At 31.1% G+C, this 21,041-nt stretch overlaps 3 long non-coding RNA genes across 3 annotated transcripts; all 3 read left to right on the top strand.

The window, feature by feature from the left end:
• Positions 1-1,878: 1,878 nt before the first annotated feature.
• On the top strand, positions 1,879-3,011 carry LOC18099811 (uncharacterized). Its single transcript, XR_002982429.2, has 2 exons — positions 1,879-2,398; positions 2,520-3,011. It is a non-coding gene; the product is annotated as an uncharacterized LOC18099811 (long non-coding RNA).
• Positions 3,012-10,133: 7,122 nt separating this feature from the next.
• On the top strand, positions 10,134-11,428 carry LOC112327935 (uncharacterized). Its single transcript, XR_002982454.2, has 2 exons — positions 10,134-10,433; positions 10,912-11,428. It is a non-coding gene; the product is annotated as an uncharacterized LOC112327935 (long non-coding RNA).
• Positions 11,429-18,853: 7,425 nt separating this feature from the next.
• Positions 18,854-21,041, top strand: LOC112327949 (uncharacterized). The gene is made up of 2 exons (XR_002982476.2): positions 18,854-20,480; positions 20,570-21,041. It is a non-coding gene; the product is annotated as an uncharacterized LOC112327949 (long non-coding RNA).

Genomic DNA, 21,041 nt, shown 5'->3' on the forward strand with positions numbered 1-21,041 from the left:
TGGCTGACTTTGGACCCAATTTTCTTCTTGCTCAAGCCATGAAATGCGCCTCTATTTATAGGAGGTGGAAGAGGGACATTTTGTCTTTAATGGTGACAAATTGCGGCCTCTGGTTTGGCTGGGAAGGATCACAACCGTCGGTTCAAAGTGTGCATCATGAGTTGTCAAATTTGCAGGAAAGACCTGTCTGAGTTGGCCTCTTTAAGCCGGCGTCGGAGCCGGTATCATGTTAATAGGCCTGAACGGACCATACTCGGGGATAGAGGGATGTCAGGTGACCATTTTGATGCATGTGTTGTCAATTTTGGTACACATATGAGGAATTAAATGCACCTTAAAAGTAGCTCCCTGAGCTGTTATTTTCGGGTAAAATCGGGAAAGACAATGAACAGTGACCACACGACGCGTTGTCTGGTCCTTTTTTTTTTTAATGCCAAAACGGTGTCGTTTTGGGTTAAATAAAGGAGTTTTGTCAAACTTCAATTAAGTCCTTTTTCTTTCGCATCCATTCAATTGTACCCTTAATTAACCCTAAACCTTTGATTTAGTGCAATTTAGCCCCTTCTGAAACTTCAATTGGAACACCACATTTACACGCCTTTTGCACTTTAGTCCTTGGTCTCAGATTTATGCAATTTCACCCCTAATTAATCATTAAACTTTCAAATTCTTCAATTTCACCCCCGGTTTTTTTGTCAATTAAGCCCTTATAGTTTAGTGTCTTTTGCATATTGGTCCTTGGTTGTTAATTTTATCAATTTAACCCCAAAACTTTAATTTTCTTGCAATTTGGCCCCTGATTTCATCAATTAACTTGGTAAAAATTAAATTTGGTCTCTTAAAATTTCAATATTCTCAATTAAGCCTAAATTATGCCCCCAAACTTAATTTTTTACCAATTAAGCCCCAAATAAAATTAATTTGACCCATTTAAAGTATAATTAAGTCCTTGCACTTAATTAAATCCTTCAATTGGACCCAAATTAATTCTTAAACATAATTAAAATTCAATTTAGCCCATGATTAAATTAAATTGGCCTATTGAAAATTTAACTATGTCCTTGGACTTAATTTTTATGCAAATTCGTCCAATAATCATTTAATTTGATCTTGAATTTATATGTTTTTTTATTTTTTGGCATAATGGGGTACAATTAGGCCTTGAATTTCCTGCAAAATTGCAGCTTGGTTTTTATGTATTTTTTTGGAATCCTTCCCTGTCTGCTTTCTTCACGTCGCCAGCCTTTATTTTATTATTTTATTTTTTATTTTTGAAAAAAAATAAATTTCAGGGAATAACCCATAATTAAGTTATGACATCTACTATCTCACCAAATAAAGAGATCTTCTCAAAATCTTTATCTTCCGTGGGTTAATTTCCACAATTTCACCAAATAAAGAGATCTTCTATATAAAAAAAATATGTTTCTTCTCATCTTTTTTTTTTTAAATAATAATATAAAACTATTCTAAGGTTATATTTAATAACTTAAATTTTTATATTGAAATGTTTTTGTAATATAGTATCAAAATTTTAATAACTAAATAATTCTCATTCTTTTTAATTAAATTAAATAATTAAATACAAGATAATATACAGTATACTTGTTTAAATTTCAAGTAAAATTATATTTGAAACTTTATTTAACATTTTAAATTTTTAAGGTAAAATAATTTTTTAATATATATATGCCGGTCTTAAAAATCAGAGTATAAGGAAAAAAAAAAACAACATGATTCACAACGAAGATAAACATCCCTATTAGAAAATGAAGGATTAACTTGACGTTTCTGCGTTCTACCTAAGAAAAAAAAAATTAATGGCCACTATATAATTTTTTATCCAAGTATATTCATTAAGATTAGTTGAACCAAGACATGTATATAGCCTAAGCAAATAGTGGGGTTTTGAGAGTGATAGGCTGATGGCTACTTGGGCTGGAAATGCATCTGTCTACACTCATTAAAAGCATAAATAATCTTCCTCCCTGTTTTCTTAACCCTAAAGCAGTTCAAATTCTGATTTCTGTAAAAACCCTTCATCAAGTAAACCATTTTTTCTTTCCTTCTTCAATATTTCGACAATGGAAGCTGATGAGCATGTAGCTAGTGTTCATGGTTGTGAAGAAGAACTTTGACTACTATAAGAACTGATGCCCAGGTATTATAGCACAAGATCGATCATGTTCATGGTTGTGGTAACTTTGATTCTCCTTATGTTGCCTCCGGTTTTACCACCACTACCTCCTCCACCGCTGTGTCTTCTCTTTGTGCCGGTCATGATTATGTCTGTTCTAGTTATGTTGGCCTTATCTCCATCTTTCCAGGACCAATTGCTTTGCTGCATGGCGCCGCTACTATAGATAGCGTGAATATACTATAAATAGAAAGGATGAAGGTATGCATGTGTTTCTCCTTATTAATTTGTCATTAATTTTGGAGGAAGTAGTAAATTGTATATAATTATATGTGCATATATATAATTGTTTTTTTTTCCTTTTTGGTGGGGGGTTGTGTAGGAGGTCTAATGGCCTGATTAGCTTAGGTACTCTCAAGCTCATTTCATCTCCTTTTGTTCATTTGTATTTCCTCTATTCGTATCCAAGATCTCCAAGGAAACTTGCGCTACGAGCTAGGAGCCTATGAGGTTTCTTTTAGTCATTCTACTCAGAAGCGATGAGCAAATGAAAAGGGAAATTGCCCTAATCTTGAGATGGGTTCAGAGGCGGCCATTGCTTCAAATTCTTCATGGGCCATTTGATTTCAGATTTGGACTCTCAGCTTGTTCATGAAGCATCGTTAGGACTTTTATTTAAAGGCAGCAAGTGATGATCTTCCTCTATATATATAAATATATATATGTAGTGAGGGCATCCATCTTCAAGACTGGTATATATGCTAGCTCCTTGTGCAAGAAATAATAGCAAGTTTCTTAGAGTACTAAAAGGTAGTAGATTTTTTCCATTCATGTTGTAATAGAAGAAAATGAATACAAATAAAGCTTTCAGTCATGAAGTTAATCAAGAACCATTAATTATAGGCTTCCTTCAAAATTTTCAATGCTTAAGATATTTTAGAAATCGCTCTGTTAGACAATGAAGGACAAGATCGATGAGGGTATGGTCTATGTTGTTGGATCGATGAGGGTATGGTCTATGTTGTTGTTAAGTCTCACCTAATAAATGTCTGGGGCCTCTACTCACGGATGATTCATGCAATGCCTTGAAACAGATTCAAAGAAGTTTTGAGCTTCCAATGCAATAAGTCCATGGCCCCCCTCTCTTATTTCATGATTTGGCACTACAGAATAGGTCGAATGGACAGAAGTTCTTTGTTGTTTTCTTTTCCCGTTTCCTTTAAGATTGTGTGTGACACGTGTATATGTATAGCATCTGTACAAGCCCTGCCTTTGGAGCTCATTATTACAACAGACAAGCACTGTTAATGTTTATATGCAAATTTCTTGAGATTGAAAGTGAAGTGAGAATCTGTACGTACCTTCATGCACACTCCACAATAACAGGGGCTGAGATAGACATTTAAATTTGACGACAGGTTCCTACTTTTCGTTAATGGGGGGACCGAAAGCTTAATTAAGGAAGAGTACTTGGGGGGGGGGGGGGGGGGGGGGGGGGGTGAGCTCCATTCAGAAAATAAAAGAATTGGTAGAAAGATTGTATTGGCATATACCAGGTTTGAGCTAAATTTGGGCATGGAAAACAAGCAACCAGAAGAAATTAATGCTGTTTCTATTAAAAAAAAAACACTTGGAGGAACTAATTAATATGTAGGTGGGCTTTTTGGAGAGTGACAGGAACTAGCTAGGGGAGGTTAATTAGGAACAGAAATTATCAGTTAACCGGGAAATTTTCTTATTGTCTAACAAAAAGAAAAGCAGCTAAATTGTGGAACAATTGACACCATCCTAACATCTTGGAGCATCTTGCAAAAAAACCAAGTGGGAAGCTTGACTTTAAATGATCATGAAATTCAATGAATCTTGTGGATTTTGAAACATCAATAATTGGTTAACTTTTGTTTCACTTGGTATAGGCTTCATCCTATTGTTTTATATAAACCGAGTGTGAGAGAAGATTGTGGAGCAATTAGAATCAATCAAAATAGCCATACGTAACAATCCAATATAATCATTCAATCCAATTCTTTTTTATTTTATTTTATTTTTTATGATATCTAAGGTAACAATTATATTTTCTACTAAATATTAGCATTTATTTTTCCGGTAATCAGCATTTAATCTTAGTTTGCTTATCGTTCGGCCATTATTTTTGTTCTCTTTTTATTAACTCCATATAATGTTTTATGTTATCATTATCAATAGTTTTCTCCTTTTCAACATTTAAGAGATCATTTTTTTTATTATCATCATCATACTTTTCTAATAGTTTTATAAAGAAAAAAGATTTAGAAGATGCATGAAAACTATAGCCTAACCTTATTAGTTGATGAGGTTCATATATCTCCAAATAGGGCCTAGATAAATTATTTTTATTGTCTCTTGTCAGATAATAATATAAATCATATCTTGAAATTTCACTTAACATTTTATATTTTTGGATTGAAAAGATTCTTTGACATAATATAAAGACTTGTTGATTAAACAGTTACAAGTTCAAATCTCACCATTCTCATCTAATTAATAAATAATGCAAGTTTTAAATTCAAAAAAAAATTATTCAAGGAAGTGTGTTAAAGAAAAATCTTATCATAAGTCTAATCTCAATTAAAACAACTATTGAAAGAAGCTATTTTTATGAAAATCATCAAAATCAATATCTCAACTTTCTAAAGTATCAAATCCATCTAAATTTACTTCAAATCTCCATGGATTCGAGGGGAATATTAGAAAATATAATGTAGAGAAGATTATGGAGTAGTTAGAATCAACCAAAAAATCAATCAAGATCATTTAAGGATCTTAATTAGAAGTGATTAAGATCAAATTATTTATTAGATGAATATTATCGATAGATATAACTCTCTCTCTTTTTGACTAAGCATATGGTTTTGCATTGTATAATAATTTGTATTAGTGGAAAGTGGACATCAAGATTAGTTAATTATAAAGTACCGAAGAAAGTTTCAATTTGAATTAGCAGTGTTTTTAATCAAATTAAATCGACATTGGTATTCGTAATAACGCCCGGAGTAAGCATTTCCATGTCTTTGGCATTCGCAAAATCAAAATATTCCATTAATTTTGATTGAAATCCTTCGAAACCTGTGCTCAGAACTTTTCCTTCACGATAAGGTAAAGCAAATATCGGTATACCTCACCAAATGTATAGCTTCAAGCTTAGATCAAAATCCTACCTGAAATTCGGCTAGCATATAAATATAGCCTCTCAAGCTCAAATATAAATGAACAAAAGAGTACTGAGTAAATATGAGACAAGGAATGAGGTTGAAAGGTGATAATATATATATAAAGTTGGGACCATGAAAAGGATATAACCTCTCGGAAGGATCATTTCCCTTTCAGTACACTAGAATTAACCTGTCCTATATATAGAGAGAGAAGTTTCCTCCCTTTTTTATTGAATTATTTTTGTTGGGTAGATACACATGCATGTTCAGAGGATGTGAATTAAATTGGTATTGAAAGCAAAAGGAGCTGGTTTTCCATCTGCCAAAAGAGCTCCCTCCCTTAACCTCTGTGCATGTGCTAGTAATAGAAGCCAACAGATGACATAAATACAAAGCCAGAATTCTTAAGGCATAACCTTTTCTTCTCTTCTTTCTTCTTTTTTAGAAGCAAAATGTTTTATAGCACCCGAAATAGGCGATTATAAATGAAATTTCTGTTAGGAAATAATATAAATTATATTTTAAATTTTATCTAATAAATTAAATTATTGAATTAAAATGATTTTTTAACAACCTCATCCAAAAAAACTTTATAGCTCCAATATAGATGAATAAAGATTAAAAAAAAAGGAAGCTACCTAACCAAAATATATAGGGAAACAAAAACAAAATCAGACTGCAATAAAGAAATTGCATGACAACTAGGTAGCACAAGAGTCAATTGTTTTTCTTCTCCTCTTCTTCGTCTTCTTCTTTTTTTAATTTCCTCTTAGAATAGTATAACAATTTCCATTTTCTGGTTCACTGAACATGTTCCATCGCCACTATTTATCACTAGCTAGTAGCCCTCAATTACCAGCGGCGGCTAGGCTCTTTTCGCTTTCAGCTTTGATCAGTGTACCGCAGCCTACCAAGACGGCCAGAAAGTCTGATCTTTTTTTGTTGGTGACTGAACCGAATTAGTAGTGCCTGCCCTAGATAGTTACTTCTTGCCAAATTTTTCTTTGTGTGAATATAATTGATTTACACTGCAATGGACCTTCCTTAAATATCTTTAGCATGAGATCAAGAGAAAGAAAGGCTAAATGGGACCATATATATTTAGAGCTTTTGATTCTTCGCATTGATGTAATTTAGGTGAAGCATTATCGGCAGAAAATTAATTTGCAGTACTGATTTTAATTATCTTGAGCATCAAACAGAAGAAGGATTTCGTATCAGAGTAAAACAATTTAGCATTTTAGTGATTTGGGGCGGGCGGGGACTCCTTTGCCTGTAATGGCGAATCAAAATGTCGCCAAAGGAAGAGAAAGTGTCATGTTTTGTCTTTTAGCAAAAAAAAAAAAATTGCATTAAAACACATGACAATTTCACTCGACTTTCATTGGATATTCAATATGCCTTCTGAGTAGATTAGGTTTTTATCCAGCTGATTAGTGTCAAATCAAAGATGGATAAAAGAGAGGTGAGGGGTTCACCTACCCCATCCATCACTTGAACCAGCCTTAACCCGATTATTTAACTTGTTTCTATTTTACGAATTTATAATTTATTTATTTTAATATTTATTTTTTCATATTCATGGAGGGTTTTTATGATTTTATATATATCTTTGAAGTTTAGAATCTATTTTATTATTTATAATTTATGGATAGAGATCATGTAGTTTTTTTTATGAAAAGATGTAGTTTTCTCATCTAGATTAATGTTTTTTTATAAAGTTAATTTAAAAAATAAATAAATCAAATCAAGTATCTAGAGGATACTTGTTGGGTGAAGAAACTCCTCCACCTGACCATATTTGACTGTGTTAGACATGTAGATAGGCGATGAATTTCCTGTGTATTTTATGAAAAGAAAGAAACCAAAAGGGCCTTTTATGTGCTTAATAAACTTCTCTAATTATCTTCTCTCGCATTTCAACTTTGTTTTTAATGTATTGAAAATTAGAGGGTGTTTATGGGAGTAAATGAGTGGTTACTCTCTTAACTTATTTTAAAGACAGATAAATAGATAATAAAAGATAAATCAAATCTGCAACCTACCAAAAACAAAAGGAATATTTGTACGTACCCAGACTAAAAAATATTTTATTATTATTATTTTATTAAATATGAATGGTTGCTCTCAAATCATTTTAATAATCGTATTACCTCTGGTCTATATATTAGTTCTCAAAATAGGAAAACAAAATCTTCCACGCCATCTTTTAATACTCATTGTTAGCACTTAAGGGAACAGATAGATATCCAAGAGGTGGAAAGCTCGTGCTTTAAACGAGATTCATTCATGTTGAAAAAAATATTTATTTTCTTGATAGTTTATTATAGCACGACATAAAATGATGGTTTCTTTAGAAAAAAAAAACCATTCGCTCAATTTATTCAAACATCTAACCCTTTATTGTCGTTTCATTATGTGATGGTATTTAATTTCTAAATGCAGGATCAGAGAACTTGGTGCAATGAATCATCTAGAAAGACATGTCATACGTCAATTTGCATTTATCATTATGTATTGGTCATTGGCCACATATTTTTTAGAACCAATGAATTCTTGATATGTTGGGTTTGACTCCCACAAAACGTTCATATACGAGAGTCAAAGTTTTTATCAGCCCTTGATTTTTGGGATCTATACGTGTTCTATGGAACCATTTTCTTTTCGTTTCTTTTTTCCTTCACTTTTTTCTCGTAATTGAAGTCTAGATTAATTTTCTCTATGATAATGTTTTTTAATACTAAGATCATGACACGTGATCTTAGAAATTTTATTTGATGAGCTTAATATACCTTATACATGGAAGTCTAGACACCGAAAGCTTATCTATAATTAGACGGATATTATTGACCGGAGTATGATTTATTTTTGTGTTTGAAACTATGCTTGGATGCATTTTAAAAATATATTTAGCATTTTTTTGATAATTTTAATGTATTGGTGTTAAAATTAAAAAAAAAACAATTGAAAAAAAATTATTTTAATATATTCTGCAACAATTTGAGAAATTATTAAGTATATTGTAACTGGTATGAAAATAATTTTCGAGTCCTATATTTTTATTAGAGTCAGCAGTACAATTCCTGATATGCTGAATAATTCCCCGTTCAAGTGAAGAGTATATGCATGCACGTTTGTGTTCATAATTAATATTCAAGGAACCAACGTGGCTAGCTAAACTTGACATCTGGTACGACTTAAATTCTTAAGCTTGTTGCGAAAAATATCAATAGAAATACTTTGACATTGTTGTTTGAATGGGAATTTATTGTTGAAGGAGAATTATAGTGAATGTTAACTTGTGGGATATTGTGGAGAATTTAATTGGTTAGAAAAAAAAATTATAGTCAAACCTGGACTATTATAATAAAAAAAATTGACTAAAAGGTAGCTATTTTTTTTTTTTTTGCTACATAGTACACCACCGCCGGTCCACCACCACACCAGTAGTGACCAAACAGTAAGGAATTTCATGAAGGAGGTGAGGTGAATTTGTGCGTGTAATGTTTTATGTGTGTGTTAAATGGATAGCATCCTTAATTTTCAACAGTTTTGACTTGTTGCCAGGGCAGAATTATGAGGGGGCTGGCCCTGCTAGGAAAAACAAATTTTCAGCTCTTCTTTTTTACTAAATTAGATTTTTAATTCTAAAAATAAAATTAAAATTAAAATTTTGACTCTAAAAAAAGAAAAGCAGCTTTCCTCCGTATCTGCTTGTTGCAGCAGTAATCAATGACATGCATGATCATGGACCACCCGATAGTTGTCTGCATAATGCATGCCTTAATTTCCAGAATAATCCCAGAGTCCTTTGGCAGGACGAGTCCTACTAATTACTATCGGTATGGTAATTATGGTGGCCAGGTGTGTGTATCTCAGACTTGATGACTTTTCATAGCATTCCAATGGTGACATTTGAGTCAATGACTATATCATGCATCAGCGATCACGAGTACACCAATAATCGCATTTTACACAGTCTAAATCAGCTTCATGTGCCATTAAGTTTTTGTTAGGACTAGATTTATCATCGTTAAAATTACTTTCCATGAATTATCCAACGACGATTTACACAATAACACGAAAAAGTTTAGCCAAAAAGTCAACTTTTGTTTTAGCTTGACTTTTGTTTCCATATACTTGTAAACCCATCACCATATATATATATATATATATATATATATATATATAGGCAATTATAATTTAGCCTGATTGGATTGACCAAAGGTTAAAAGTTGCTCCAAGTGTACACAGAAGAGAAACTAGAATTTTGAAATGGGACAGGCTATGAAAAAAATCAGGATAAAATTAAAAAGAAAATCAATGAAATTAATTCTTAATTTTTGGTACAAGAAATATGTGTATTTTTATATTTTTTTTACATAAATCTTAACTTGAATGGTTTTACATTTGTGATGCCATTTGTAATTTAGATGTTTCGTCTAAATTTTTCAATTTAATTATGTAGATATTTTTTTTTTCAAAAAAGCATATTTACTTCTTATTATCTATGTTCACATAAACATTCTCAAGTCCTGAAACGGTGTGTGTAAATGAAATAATATTTTTCGTTGGATACGTGATCAGTTAATTTATTTATACGATCATTTTATACTTGGAAAAAAAATCAAAGTCCAGATTTGAATTTATAAAATTGCATTGCTTAGAAAAGAAAGAGATTTTCTTGGTGTATTAATTGTCCTGGTCTAATTGAATGTGCTCCCAGTAACTAAAATTAATATCATATATTAGGCATAGAATAAACAGAGAAATTGCATTAACCGCCATTAATGGTCATTATTTATTAGCTATATCATTCAGATTAGTTGAATCAGGACATAGCTAGCATTAGGGTTTGAAAGGGACTCATAAATTAACTAATAGCCACTTGGCCTAATTACAATTCTCTAACCCTAAATTCGGTCTTTTAACTTCTCGTTTCTACATAAACATCCCTTCAGTAACCTGAAATTAAATCCTTCTCTTGAACACTAAATGCTACAACAATGGAGGCCAATGAAAATGAGATATGAGCTGGAAATCGAGGCGGGCTGGTGTTATTTGACTTGGAGAAAGAGAAAATTCAGCTACCGCAAAGTTTGATGGTAAGCTATTGTAGAACAAGCTGTTTTATCATGGTTATGGTTGTGTTGACTATCTCTATTCTAGTTCTACCACTGGTGCTGCCACCATTACCACCGCCACCTTTGATTCTTCTCTTTGTACCACTCATGATCTTGTCCCTTCTTGTTTTATTGGCCTTAAGGTCATCACAAATGCCCAACATGGACACCACTAGTGCAGTTTGATTACAAATACTGATTTCTCTCCTCTCTCTTCTACGATCCTTAGTTTCTCTGTATAGAGCCTTCTGGTGGTTCATCCAAGAGAACTGGCCTGATATATATCTGTGTTGCAAGATTAAATCTGTACATCAAGATTATGCTTGATATATCATTTCCCTTGTTGTTTTCTTGGCCTTAAATCCATCACAAACTTTTTTTTGGTTTTGCATTCTTCTTTTAATTAATCAGTTTATGAGGTGATTCTAATTCTCTGCTGATCATGTAAAAATTCTTGAAGAAAGAGGAGAGATCATACAAGCTCTCAAGTATACTTTCCAGTATTATGTGTGATGCATGGAGTGTATAAAAAGAAGCATTTGGTAATTATTGCTACTTCCTGAATATGCAAGATGGTGATGAAGATTCTCCATAGCTATGCTATTTGCTTTCTACTTGATTGTCCGAACAAGGCATAGCCCAAGTCATTTCATTGCTGTACGTATTGCACCATCGAACAATATGGCTTTTAGTTTCTGGTAAATGTAGAGCAATGGCCTTTACTTACTTGGGGCAAGAGATCGAATCCATTCATAAGATGATTTTATTTTTTTCAAATTGCATTTTAATCCCACGGCCTGATTAAGATTGTATCGTATCGACTCATAAGAGCTATGAAGATTTGGGAATTGGAATTTAACGGGCTCGTATGCGCAGGCACCCGTGAACACACTTATATGTATGGATTCGAGAATTTGTGAGATTTTCTTGTTTCAACGGAAAGTAGAAATAATATTTTGGCATCTTCTTCTCTGTGATGTTTATGCATTTCTCTTACAAAACGCTCCATGCAATGACGAATCCATGATTTGATTGTTGATTTTCTGATGGATAATCTAGATTGGTAAAAAAACCGTCATGTATAATAAATTTCCATCTGTTTACAGCTCAAGACCCAACCTAGGGTCAACCTGGCCCGGGGCTTGGGTTGAGCGGATTTATACGAGGCAATCTAAGCAAAGATTTTTTTTTAAAAAAAAAAAAAACCCTTAAACAAAATGATTTCAAGATTTTTTTCTTAAAAAGAAAAACCCACAACATCAGGCTTCAGGTCAGCAGATCATAACAATGGCATGCATTTTGCGTCAAGGTTCAAAAGCATAGTGGAAAAGTGACGCGAATGACTAGCACTTACATTGTCAAAATAAATTTCAGCTTTTCACAAAAGAGGAGTAGAGCACAAAGCCGCAGGGATTCAATGAACTAAGTGCGATAGATATTCACAAATTAAGGTAATCTGCTGTCCAACTTGCACGATACAAGGGGTATAAACAATTAATATTGGTAAAGTATTGTGTTTTTTGATTGATTTTGGCTCGAGGGTTCCTGTAATCCTTACCTCAATCTAGCCATAATTAAGGTAATTTTAAATTTTGAGAATAGTGTTCGTTTGTGTATACAATAATATCAAAAGGGAAAGAGGTCCAGCTATTTGGTTGTTAATTTTAAATATCCTTACTAATATTATATCTTAGTTAGGTATCACTCCTCCTTCAAAATCAGCCTGGAACTGAACAATCTCACGTGTGATTTTTTTTTTTTTTTTGTGACGATGAAGCCTGAAGTTAATTGTTTTTTTATGTACACAATTGATCAATGGTGTTACTAGAAATACTAATCAGTCAATTAGATATATTTTTATCAACTGTAGTGTGCCCATTTCTGATCTGTAATTTGAAGGATTCTGATTTTTACAGGTCTTAATCTCAATGTTAAGCAACCACGGAGGTCTTAGACGCCAGAGCACGCTTCGAGTTGCAGTCGTTAATTATTATACTGGAAAGAAAGAAAGCAGGTAAGAGAAAAATAATTAACGAACTAATAAAGTAATTAACTAGTATATATCAAGGTAGAATTCAAGTGGTATTTCCGAGAATCAACTTGGATTATTATGTGATCCCGACAAGATTTTGTGTTCACATTCTTTGTAGAAACCACCTAAATAAACAATAGTGTCTTGAGAAACAAAGAGAGATGCATTGAATCTAAGACAAAGAGATAAAAAAGATGACAACCACTTGCATCACCTTTGGTAATTTACAATTTAGATGAAACTAATTGAATATCAGAGACAAATTAATAAAAAAAAAATGAAACTAGTGTTTTTTATATGGGACCATAGCGCATAGTGCTTTATGCTGATGAACCAGCCCATGACTTAAGAGATTGCACACGCACACGAGTGCGTTTGTATATATATATATATATATATATATATATATATATATGTATGTCAAACACGTCTTTTATTTGAATTTTATATATATCTAATTAGTAGTTGTAATATCTTCTTAATATCTATATATTCTCAAAAACATATATCTTCTTAACTTATATCTAAATTTAATATGCATAAAAAGGGAATTTTTTTTTAATAACAAGGATAGGAAGAAAAAACACCATATCACATAAGTATTTAAGGTTGTGTTTAATTTAGTTAGTGTTGTATAACAGAGTAGATAAATACATTAAAAAAAAAAAAAACATGTTTGGTGCAGTGACAGAAATAAAGATATGTAAAAATAAATTTATCTCTATGACATTTTCATTTCATTACAAAATAAACATAGACTATGAGACATATCTCCTTATAACTACCATTTTGAAAAGATAAAAATTCATTTTAAAACTAGAGATAAATTTATTTTATATTTTTAACTTTGTCTTCTCAACTATATACATTTTTTTTTTTTTGTATGTGTTTATTTTACTCTATAATATTAACTATATGTAACCTAAATGATTTTGTAAAGTGTGGGAATCTATGTATCCCAAAACACACACATATATCAATTTCTCATCAATGGGGGATTAAGATCGGGATTAGAAGGGTTTATTTTTATGATTCAATTTATTTTTTAAATTTCTTTTTGTGTGATAAAATATTAAATTAATGTTTTTTAAGTAGTTTTAAAAGGTTTTGATGCAATGATATTAAATTAAAAAATATTATTTTAATATATTTTAATTAAAAATATTTTTAAAAATATTATTAAATACACATTTAGTACTTATAGTGCTTTTCTCTTTTCATGCACCCATGATAATTCATCATGAGCCTTACTCGTACGTGAAAGAGAGAAAAATATTATACCAAGTACTAGACAATCATTGGAAAAGTGAGTTTGTTTTATAAACGGAAGCCTAGATTAATTCAAGTGCTTTGAGTGTTGATGGAGAACACACTATTATTCCTACAAACTGCATGAATTTAATTAGGCTATATAATAAGAAATAATTTTGAGAAATATATAGACGTCACTATAAAGAAATCAACTTACAATAAAGTTTTGTTATAGAATATATATAGAGTTCTTTAATAAAAATTGTTGTAAAATGATCAAATATCAAATGTTTATACCTTGAGGGTCTCATTAAAAAAAATTAATTATTAGACTAAATTGATTTTTTAACATAACATCACACTTATATTTATTTATTTAAATTAAAATATAATTAACAGGTTGAATCGGTAATTTCACGGTTAATAACAATTTTAGGAGGAAATTAATACTTTCCAAATCCTCATTGACTACTGCATGTTTTCATCAATAATTCAGCATTTATGGTTGATACCTAGCTAGAGTCCCATACCTAAACATCGACAAATTGTTCACATCGATCTCAGCGGCAATAACAAATAATGAAACAAAGGAAAAGGAAAGAAGATACCTTATGCAGTGGCCTTTAGCGGTCATATTCATATATATTTACAGAACTCAAGGCAACCAGATGCTAACTTATTGATGCCAATTGTAATTTTATTATGTTTTTTTATCCCTCCATCAGACAACTTGGAAACGTGAAATAGAACTTTTAGATCATTTGATTATTAAATGAAACTAAAGGCATTTGGGAAATGTTCTGTTGTAAAATAGCTGGCTATAGGTGAGCAAGCAAGTGGCATTCTATGGTTTGTATTAATTGTTTTGTGAACCCATGTGCTAAGGATGGATTTTTTTACATTAATGTTATTTTAAAACTAATCTACACATCAATCGAGAATTTTTTTTCAATAATTTTTAAAAAGGTAGCATAATACATTCAAATTGGTGCAATGTTCTTCTAAATCATAGATTTCTAAAATCATAGATTTAAAGCTAGTTTGATGAATTGATTTGGAAAGGTTTTAATTGAATTTAGTAAGACTTCAACTTGATAAAAACTTGTTAATCTTGGTGGAATTTAATGATTTGATTAACCCGTTCAAACACGATCCAAACCTGATAAATTTAACACCAAGAAGATAAATAGAAAGAGCAAAACGATATTGTTTTAAAAATAATTGATTTATTTTAAATTGGTAACTCATGGATTAATTTGATTACTCAGTAAACAATTAAACAAGTGGTTTTTTGTCATTTTTTAACTTCTAGGAACTATCTCGGGAAATTTTATTAATTTGAGTTAATTTTTTATTTTTCAACCTGATTTTGGGTTATTGAGATCATAAATATATTTATTTAAGTTTTTATGGTGATTGTCAAATGTTTTTCAAGTTAAAAATGGAATAATGGATTTTTTTTAGTCTAAGAACTTTCTTCCTCAATTTTCTAGCTACCTCTGTGAAGCCTAAATTTTGAAAAGCTTATGACAAGTCATATGTTACATTATATGATTTAAAAAAAAAATTAATGGACTACGAGTCATCTACGCTTTATACCAAAAAAAAAAAAAAAAACAAGCTCATTCACGCAAGCATAGGTTAAGAGACCCATGTGTCGGAGCTTTGTTTTTTAAAAGCTCGGATGCTCTAGGTCATTTAAGTCAAGCTCATGTATCTGGTCTTTTTATTTTTATTTTTTATTTTTATTTTTACTTTTTATATGAGTTTAGATTTAAATACGCTATAAAAAATTATTATTCAACGGTGTCATCTTTCACAAAAAAAATATATATTATAGGTTTTTATGTAAATTTTAACTTTATTTTCTTCAATTAAAATGTGCCTAATATATATAAACAAAACTCCTGAATATTTTATTAACATAAATTTTGTGTTTTTTAAGATTTTTAATATATTTTTATATAATTTGATCACAGTTATCAATGTTTTTTTTTTCTTCAACCACATACAAAATATTGTGACTTTTTATTTTAAATTTTCTTTTAAAATCATAATAGATTTTTGTTTACAAAACAGTGCTTATATTTTACAAAACATCACGATATTAGGTTAATCGTTAGTTTTATAAGTATTTATTTTTTATATTATTAAATAAAAATTACTTAAAAAACACAAAGTTGGAGGTTTTCAAGTTTGATTCAGTAGACTAGAATTAATAATAGTGTTAAAAAAAATTCTATAGCATAAACATTTTTTTTTACAATAAAAAAGAATTTTGTCCAACCGGGCAAGAAGTAATCTAGTTTTAACAAAATAAGAGTATTACAAAACTAATTAAGTATTGCGCACCCATGTCGTCAATTTGTTGATGCCAGAGTTTTTAAGAAAACCCTAGCCAAGGATTCAATTTCTTATTATACCTAGCTTTGATTATATATAGAAAGATTGCACATCGATCCAAGTGCATGCATCTCAATTCTTCATCAACCTTATCTCATTCCCGGCTGTTCTTAATATTCTACCAATCTTATGTGTCGCACACGTAAGAGCTTAATTTTAAAGAAATATTTAGATTAAAAAAGAAAAGGCAATTCAGTAATGATCATCAGCATCGTGGCCACACAATTCCACACCTTCGACATCTAAGTAAGAATTGGTCAAGAAAAGAACATTATGTAGACTTTCTGGGGGAAAAAAGGGGGAGAAAATTGATAAAAGAAAAATTTATGGTGGAGAAGAAAGGAAGAAAAGAACCCAAGATTCAAGAAAGGTGAAAATGATTTATTTATTTATTTATTTTCATTTTTAAAGGTGGCAGATTAAGGTTTAAAACAGGCCCATCAGGCAGAATCTATAAGAAATGTTTTCGAATAGTTCTTGTTAATTATTCATTATCAAAGTTGAGAGATTTCTTATTTTTTTGAACAACTCCTGTTAATCCGTTATCAAATTAGACTAATAATAAAACATTTACAGTACGAATTGTCATTTTTGGAGTGTAAGTAGAAGGATTAAACCAGTGTTCTTTTTTGCTAATAAAGCAATTAAGACATTGAGACACTAGAGTAGAAGATCAGGAATACTTTAGGGATCAAAACGTATTATTACCTCCAAGCGAGTCTGGGTACAAAAGGCCGGTCCACGCAACACTTTTGGGCTGGTAGGTATTCAAAATACTAGTGGGTATGAATCCATGCAAAGTTACAGTAGATCCTTTTCCTCTTTCATCCATTTAGATTCAAACTAGTTTTCAAAACTCTAGCTAAGTTGCGACTAAAATAAAAAAAATTTACAACAAAATAAATTTAGGAAATAAAAAATTATTTAGTATTGTTATTATATCAACTTTAATGAGTTAACTTTAAAAATTCTTGATTTGACTCAAATTCGTTATCTAAATCACAATAAAATATCATCGTAACCAAACTCCAATCAATTCATCAATGAAACCTCATTTTACATATTCTAAATGAATCAGCAGCAAGAAAGTTTTTTAAAAAAGTAATAAAATAATATTATTTTAATTAAAAATAATTGACCTACATGAAATCAATAATTCAATTTGTTGTAGAACAAGTTCTTGAGTGGATGTCCATTAGGCATGCAGGTCGGAACTTTTTCAAAAAAAAAAAAAAAAAAAGTGAAGATGGGGGTACACCGTACACGTTAATTAATTAATTAATTAATTCATACATAAAAAAGTGGACTCATTTAAAACATGTTAATGTGGTTTCCTGCCAAAAGTGTTTTCTGGGTGTGACTGCCTGCTCTACCCTAATAGGCAGCCATTGAATTTCAAGCCTGAGAAAAGAGAGGCAAAGAGACGGACACATCAGAAGTTTCAGTATCCATTACAGCAGCTAGCTAGCTAAAACAGAGTACTCGGTGCCCCACACGCAACTGGCATTTCCCTCGACATTAATTAAATTTCCACGAAATTTCTTAGTTTATTTTTTCAAATACTTCACCCGAAGGAATATATGCTCCAATTACAGTAGATTTATTCATATGTTTTAATTTTCTAAATTCAAATATTAAGAAGAATTCTACGCTCAAGAAATTTCCACGGAAATCATGATGAGAAAGACCTTTTTGCTGTCGAGACTTGAGAAAACCAAAATCCTTTTATTTCTTTAGGAAAATGCTACAACCACCCTGAGAGTGATGGAGGTTTTAAATTATGGATTTAAAGGAATAATAAAATAAAAAAATTATAAGGTTAATTCGGTCAAATTATGTTAATTTTAAATTTATAATTTTTTTTACACTTGATTAAGTTCTAATTCAACAGGATAAGCCGAGTCTAGTGAATGACAAGTTCACATTTAAGTGTTCATTTCAAGTGGGAAAAAAATGTGATGAACAGTGATGGCAATATTTTTGTCATTTAATTCATAAAAAAATCGTACGTAGTTTTCCCTTCTTTCCTATTTGAGAAACGACAATGTGTTATGTTTTCTTATAATGTACTTTTTTTAATATAATTATTTTTACAAAAATACAATAATTCATGAGTAAATAAATAAAAGTCATTTGCTCTTTTTTTCACCCTTATGCAATATTAATATGTATCTTGAAAAAATAATAAGTCTCATTCTTTTTTTTCATCTCTTAAAATATTCTCAAACAATCATTTATTTATAAAGACTAAATTTCTCTAAGTGAAAAAAGTTTTCTACAAAAGTTTTCTTAAAATATGTATCCTAGCTGAAAATATAAGCAACAAACCCACTTAATAATATTATTATTAAATTTAGCTCAATTTAATTGATTAATCCAGTGATCTGTTAATTCAAAACCTAACTTAGATTAAGTTTCAAATAAAATCAAGTAGGAATTGACCTGGTTAAAATTAATTTATTCAATGGTCAATCTACTTAAAAAATAATATTATTTTAATTATTTTTTTAATTTTAAAATGTCACTTTTTATTAACTTAATTAATCTAAATTGATTCGTTCGACTCGTAATCTCTTAGGTTAGGAGTCGGATTGGGTTAAGCTAAGCTTTCTTGAAAATTAATTACCAATAAATTTCAAAAAAAATTACAAATAGTATCATTTTCCAAATTAAAAAGGAAAACAAAAGTGATTAAATGGCAGCCACCAGTAGTTAATAGTAATTACAACAACACGTTATGGTTAGCTAACCAGGAGTAAGCTTGAATCTGATTGGTCACACCTTACATAAGTTGCCTGCAGCTAGACCCAGATAGCAGTACTGATAACGCAGCCTTACATCAATTCTATGACTATCACCTCGTACATATACTCCTCTCTTGTTCAAAATCCTCATCCAAATTCTCCTCACCTCTTCTCACCCCACTTTCCGAATCCCCATTTTGACCTGCGGCTAGCTGCCGGAATTAATGAAGCATTATTGTATGGTGAAGAGTTTGATGTTCAAGTGTTTCAGCTTGAGATCAATAATCTTTCTTGTTTTCTTGACCATGTTGCTTGTGTTGCTGCCGTTGATGTTGCCACCATTGCCGCCACCTCCATCAATACTCATGTTTCTTCCAGTTTTGATCATGTCCTTTCTAATTTTGTTGGCCTTCTCTTCGTCTCAAATCCCTCATATTGCACTGCACTCTTCTACATGACAAGGTACTTCCGATCGATCAATTTCTTGAGTTTGCAAGAGTACCAACTTGCTAAAAACACCATGGATGGTGAAATCAAGTTTGTGGGAATGAACCAAGGCATCAAGTCTCTCTAGCTAGAGTACTGTCTACATGGAAGAGATATGGAAGAGATCGAAAGGTTCGATCCATGTAGAAAATGTAACAAGATATAGATCAGGATTTTGGTAAGGTGTTCTTAATTTCTTTGAAATCCTTTCCTTGTGTGTGAACCGAATTGTTTAATATTGTTTTATTGTTTATAATGGTTACCTGAGAGAATCAATCCAATTTACATACTTGGGAAAAATTCCAAGACACCGGCAGTGCGACACTCGATTATGCCACAGAGAGTGGTGGCCGGATGTTTGTGTGATTCGGCCATGGCTTAGAGGTCATAATTGGATGTACAACTTGTGATGCGTTTGGATTTTCTACAATATATAATATCTTGAAACCAATAATAAGACTTTCGTTACAGAATCTGAGTTTCTTGTTTGAATAACAAAAGGTGAAGTCACGGTAACTTGAAGTTATGGTAACAGTAGCTAGGAGGCACCAATCTTTAATTCTGTCATGGAACTAGACTTTACTTTGGTTGTGGCAGGCGTTTTCTGTCCTGCCAAGGACAGCAAAGTATGCTGAAAACAGACTGTCAAAGTCTGGTCAGACATGTGTTAGGTTCTTTGAACCATAGTTTCCTTGAGTTTTTTTTTTTCTAACACGGTAAGTAAAAAAAATAAAGAAACACAGGTGGAAAAATATCTGAAAAATTAGCACATTTAAACGAGTTACTCGTTTGAAATTAAAAACTAAATATTTTTTTTCTGCTCGTCCCCTCTCATGCCGAGATCTCTCTCTCCACAATCAAATTAGTACCCTAACAATCCTAAAACACTTCTATTTCTCTCTCTAAAACACACTATTATATCTTACTTGATCTCTAGAATATTTAAAAATATCATATTATTAAAGAGTGACAACCTATCATTAGTATAGATACCTACATAACATTATATATGTTCATGACATGCTATTTCATTACACCAATTTGGTTGTGTTTCCTGAGATGTCTACGCAACCTGATGCATTATACTCCTGGTATCCAAGACAGAATCAATTGGTATGCAATATCATTTTACATTTATTAAATACCAGAATAATTTTATTGTGGATGATGATTGCTAATTAGTTTTTAATGTGTATATATAGATTAATTACTTGGTATGGAAAGCTCAGAAAGCAGCAACGACTATCCGTGAAAGTGTTGATGAGATAGGATATATTGTGGCCAACACCACGCTTAATTTATGTCGTGCAAACTTCAAGAGATTGAGGTTGAGCATCTTTAAGTAGCATTAACGGAAGATGAGATTGCTTATCGTTGAAGTGTTAGGGATGTTGGTCCGTCCACGAGCATTCCAGACCCGTTTACAAGTGATCTAAGTCTATCCACGAGCTGGGATGATATTGGTACTCCTTAAACCTACATGGATATTATAGACTCGATCTCGAGTTGAACAAGATAGGGAAATTATTAGATATAATTACATATTATTATATGTTATTATAATTGTGGATAGAAGTATAGTTAGTTTAATTTTTAATAAAATGTAATGTTGTTTTAAATGTTAGTGTACATTTGTTATTTATGATTTAATATATTATGTGCTACTTATGTGAA

Source organism: Populus trichocarpa, chromosome 6, assembly GCF_000002775.5.
Source record: "Populus trichocarpa isolate Nisqually-1 chromosome 6, P.trichocarpa_v4.1, whole genome shotgun sequence".
In the NCBI taxonomy this organism is placed as follows: domain Eukaryota; kingdom Viridiplantae; phylum Streptophyta; class Magnoliopsida; order Malpighiales; family Salicaceae; genus Populus; species Populus trichocarpa.